We start from the raw sequence: 5,185 nt of genomic DNA, 5'->3' as shown, positions 1-5,185 counted from the left end.
AAGATATTCATCATGATTTACTAAAGGTTTAGTAAATATGATTATACTTATAAGATTAAGCATAATTCTGAATTGATTGAAAAAAGGTTTAAATCAATAGCAGAACGAATAAGAAGAATCAAGTAGGCAGAAAGATAAAAGTTTCTCTATTCTAAGAAGAAGGAGAGTACCTTTTATTATGTTTTATGATGAGTCTTAATGATTAAGAACCAGATCTCAATTGATCCTCTAAGTAAAATCTTAGTACAATTGTATGTCTGAGAAGAGGAATCGAGAATTGAAGAAATGGTTAAATCAAGAAGTCAATCATACTTCGTTCCAAAACAAGTCTTAAAGATTGTGACATTGAGTGACAAGTCTTAAGAAGGTTTATAACACTCATCAAATGTAGAATATGGAAAAAGTTTTCTTATTCTTGCACATTTGAAATTGGAAAGTTGTGATGTCTTGGATAAGACAAAGATCAACTAGGACCAATTTTGTGAAGTGTTTTGTCTTGATAAAAACTACACTAACTCTTGAATATTTGTTTGTCAAAAATGTTTTATTGACAAGAGAATCTTACATGTCAAGGATTCATTGTGAGTCTTAATGGTCTTGAATGGTTTCAAGAACAAATCAAAATAAACCTTATCGAACATCACTAGCACACGACTTGAGGTTTACAACCTATTGTGTTGACATTATCTTGTTTCTGTGTCATTCCAATTGAGTTAATTATGCATGTGAGCCCTATGAGTTATCATTTGAATGCATAAAAGGCAAGGACCTTGATCAATGAAAAGTACATTGATAGGATAGGAACACATACACCATTAAAATCTAAGTGTCATAAGATTTCCTCCTTCATGAAAATGGATGTGAGAAATGCTTTCGCTAAGAGAGATTTTAAGAAGATAGCGATTGTAAAATTGTATTCTCAAATTCGATTATGGTTACGGTATCCCTTTCCATGATTCGAATTGTGAGATTTGGCAATTAGTCTTAATTATTTAGACACACATATGAGCTATCTAAAAGAAAAGTGTATAAGTTTAAGAAGCCTTGATAAAGGATTATCATAGCATTAGGTATTAGAAACATGAACTTAAGAATTTCAATAAGTATTGTTTTCTGGAAGTTAAGCTGGTTTCTGAATACATGTCAAAGCTAGTGGGAGCATAAGTGTTATGTTTATAATAATCATCATGATAGTGGAAGCATAAATGTTATGATTGTATGATTATTAAGACAAGTATTGCAAGTTAGCAATATTAATTATAGAAAACAAGAGTCATACTTTGCAAAGTAGTAAGATGTAAAGTTTTTTTTCTATAATTAAGGGAGAGAATATTATGCTTCATTTCAAATCTAAAGGCTTAGGTTGTGGAATGTTGATATTTTTTGGTCAAAGATACATAGTGTGTTCTTAAATTTCGATTATGATTACGACATTCCTCTTCATAGTTCGAATTATAAGAACGTAGCACATAAAATATTATGGCAGAAGATTGATAAAGTATTAAATCTTCATGTAAGACATTATGCATCATGTCCCATACGCTAAAGGTATAGGAATATTTGACCATTCTAAAATTTTCCAAATGTCTAGCGCATTTAGAGGGAAAAAGGACAAGAATCGGCTTTGACTAAGATAATTAAACAACTATCAAAGGAAAATCCAATGTTCGCTGATGATTGGTCGCTTGTGAGTAGTTGGAAGCATGATATTGGATGGACCATATCGACATTATTATGAATAGATAAGATTCTATTGAGAATGAGTTGTCATATGGTAAGTATGGAAAGGTTTCCATATTGGGAGTTGGATATTGAGAATCTATGTTTAGAATAGAAACTTTTATGCAAAAGGATGTTCAAAGAAATAGGGACATCACATCTATGGAATTGTCTTGTAACAATTTCCGATAGAGAGCTTTGTAATTCATTGGCAATAGTCATTGTGACCTTAGTGCAGTGACATTACAAAAGGATCATTGCGTAAAATGTTAGAATCTAGCATATTCTATAAGTGGCAAGAATTTGATATTCTTACACTTGTGATAAGGATTGGGAGTTGTGAAATGAGTATGATTGGAAATGTGTTCATTTGATCTATTTCACAAAGTAAGGACCATATGTAAACATTGTGTGCATGCTAAGAGCATGGGACAAGTATAGTTATAGTTCAAGTAAGAAGTTGATTACCCGAAACGACAAATAATGAGTAATCGATATGGTGATAAATAAAAGGTGTTTTATTTATACTCAAAGGTTTAAGGCCATATAGGATTAGTATTATCCTTGTGTTTCACCTTGCATGTTTTGACTTCCTGAATAATTTAATTGGTTAAGAACAGTCAAATTATTTGAACGGACCACAGTCGTTAATATTTTGGAAGTAAGTATGAATGAAGACTATCGTGAATTGGTGTGTGGATTGTCTAAAGAGCATTAGACATAAGCAAATGTTTGCTGCAACGTTCATGATTGCTTATGAATATGATTTGAGCATTGGATTAAACCCACGCTCACTTGGATCACTTCATGGATTTTATCACGAGTGATTGGTGAGACGATAACATCTTATATTCTTGAAACCGAGATGTGTGAGTTGTATCTTGCGAGTCGGTTGCACATTGGTAACATGTAAACGCACCAGTAACTTGGTGTTATAAAACATATTGTTGTGTGTGATTTGATGAGTGAGTGCAAGCGAGCATTGAGTCAAATTTTATCCGTTCCTTTTATCCAATGTAGGATAAAAGCGATATATGTGGGCCCCTCGATGATTTAGTGATGGCACCTAAGCGCTTGGCCAAGTCGGGACTAAATTGATGTGTTCAATTGTAGTCTGTTGTCAGTCATCATAAATCTGAATTCGTGAAACAACACATAGATAGAGAGAATGATTTAGATCCATGTATCAGTCTATATGATATCTAGAATGGAGGAATATATGATCCCTTATCTAAAGGACACGTGTATCTGATAAGATCAGAGTTGACAGTGGCTTTAGAAAGCTACGATTGCAGATCAGGGTCTGAAGTCATACGCGGAATAGTTATTAGACTTATCCAAGTGGGAGACTGTTGGATTAGTGTCTAAGTCCATAACTATATTGGTATGTACTCGACCCGATGGTGCATGGTCCTTTTGGGTTCCCTTCACCAAAGCAACTTGATAGGATGAATTATGGAGAGAAATGATTAAATATGATTTATTAATATATTATGAGAATAATATATTAAAGGAGAAATCATATTGTTTAATTAATATTAGTCAAGAATTGATAAGAATTAAGTTTATGGCTAAAAGAGATTAATTAAACTTAAGGGACGAAGTATCAATTGTATGATAGTTGAATATTGAGCTAATGGACTCCATATTAAAGGGGTGGACGAATTCTATGGGGAAACCCATTAGAAATCGTCCTAGGGCCTTTAAGGAAGGAGTCCATGGTTGCTTAGGGCTTAAGCATCCAAATTAGGATTTCCTTGTTTTATAACCCTAATAGCTTCACTATTTAAAGATCCCTAGAGCACCAAAAACATGGGCAAATAACTCCTTAGGTTTTTGGATGGTTTTGGGGTGTCTCCTTCTCTTCTCTTCTTCATCCTCTTGCTCTTGGTGTTTGTGAACCATTAGAGGAGTGACATTTGTGACTCTAAGCTTTCTAAAGTCATTACAAGAAGGATGTGGGATTGTTATTGCTACATAACAATCAAGGTATGATCTAAATCCTAATTCATATGTTATATTAATTATCATATACTAGATCTAGGGTTAAAGTATTGGATGAATAACATGTACAATAGAGAAACCTAGATCCAAGCATTAGGGTTGCATTAGCACATAGGATGTTCTTATGGCTAAAACCCATGAGTGATTCCAAGGCAATATACAAGGCTTAAGGGGTGTTTAAGGTTCCAAAAGAGCACTCCCTTGGAGTTTGCGGTCCTAGGACCACTCCTTGGGAGTTTACGGTTGTAAACCCCATGGTTTACGGTCATGAACTCTTGGAAACCCCTTAAACTTCGATTTTGGGTCATTTGTTCACTCATATGTGTTTCTAGGTGAAGGTATAAGGCTAATTAGGGGGTTAAAGGCTCATTTTGCATGGTTTAAGGGAGTTTATGACCTAAGGATATTCTTGTGCCGTAAACACTCTTTTAAGCCTCTAAACACAAGATTAAACGGTTAAAACACTTCTAGGGTATGTTCTAAATTAGCCTCTAAGCCTAAGGAAGGGATTTGGGATCATTTTGGCACATTTTTAGGGGTTTACGGCCCTAGAGTGTTCTTGGGCCGTAAACTCCTTAATCTTGGCCTTCTTGGACGATTTTTGAGCTATAATTACATGCCATGGGTTGTAGAACAAGCTAGGGTAAGTGTACTTACAGTTTGGAGTGGAAACTAGCGGATTTCAGGAGGATCGGGCCTTGAAGAGAGAGAGTAGAGAGAGAGAGAGAGGGATTTGAGTGGTAAAATTTCTAACTTGGTGACCACTCAACCCTTATATAGGGGTTGAGTTTATGGCCCGGTGGAATTTTACCCGATACCGATGTTAAACGAGGCTTATGGTCGCACCCGATTAAATGGTCGTATTTTAATTCGTTTGTAACTAAAACTTCTTAAAAGGATATCTAGGGTGTTTCCCGCATTCTTGATTTATTCCGATCCTTATTAAGTTATAGTAAAAGTACAAAAAAAAAATTGTTTGCTCCCAAATATTAACGGAAAAGTTAAATAAGAACGAGTTTTATTAACGGAAAACGGTTTACGGTGACATAATAGTTCCAGGTTGTCACATCATACCCCCGTTAGAGGGAATTTCGTCCTGAAATTAGAGTTCAAACAATAATGTTATTACAAGATAACTAAGTGAAAAGATGGGGATACTTAAGCTTCATTTGATCCTCGCGTTCCCAAGTGAATTTTGGCCCTCGCTTGGCGTTCCATCGAACTTTCACAATTGGAATGCAGCTTAGTTTCGTTCGTTTGACCTCCCGATCCATGATTTCCACAGGTTCCTCCACAAAGTTGAGGCGTTCGTCGATCTCGATCTCTTCTAGTGGGATCACTAGGGTTTCGTCAGATAAGCACTTTTTTAGGTTCGAGACATGGAAGGTAGAGTGTATGTTACTGAGCTCTCGGGGTAGATTAAGTTTCTAAGCTACGGGGCCGATTCTAGAGAGAATCTCAA

This window comes from Lactuca saligna, chromosome 8 (genome assembly GCF_052625555.1).
Source record: "Lactuca saligna cultivar CGN05327 chromosome 8, ASM5262555v1, whole genome shotgun sequence".
NCBI classification, from domain to species: domain Eukaryota; kingdom Viridiplantae; phylum Streptophyta; class Magnoliopsida; order Asterales; family Asteraceae; genus Lactuca; species Lactuca saligna.
The sequence above is the reverse complement of the archived record's forward strand: the minus strand, read 5'-3'. Positions refer to the sequence as shown.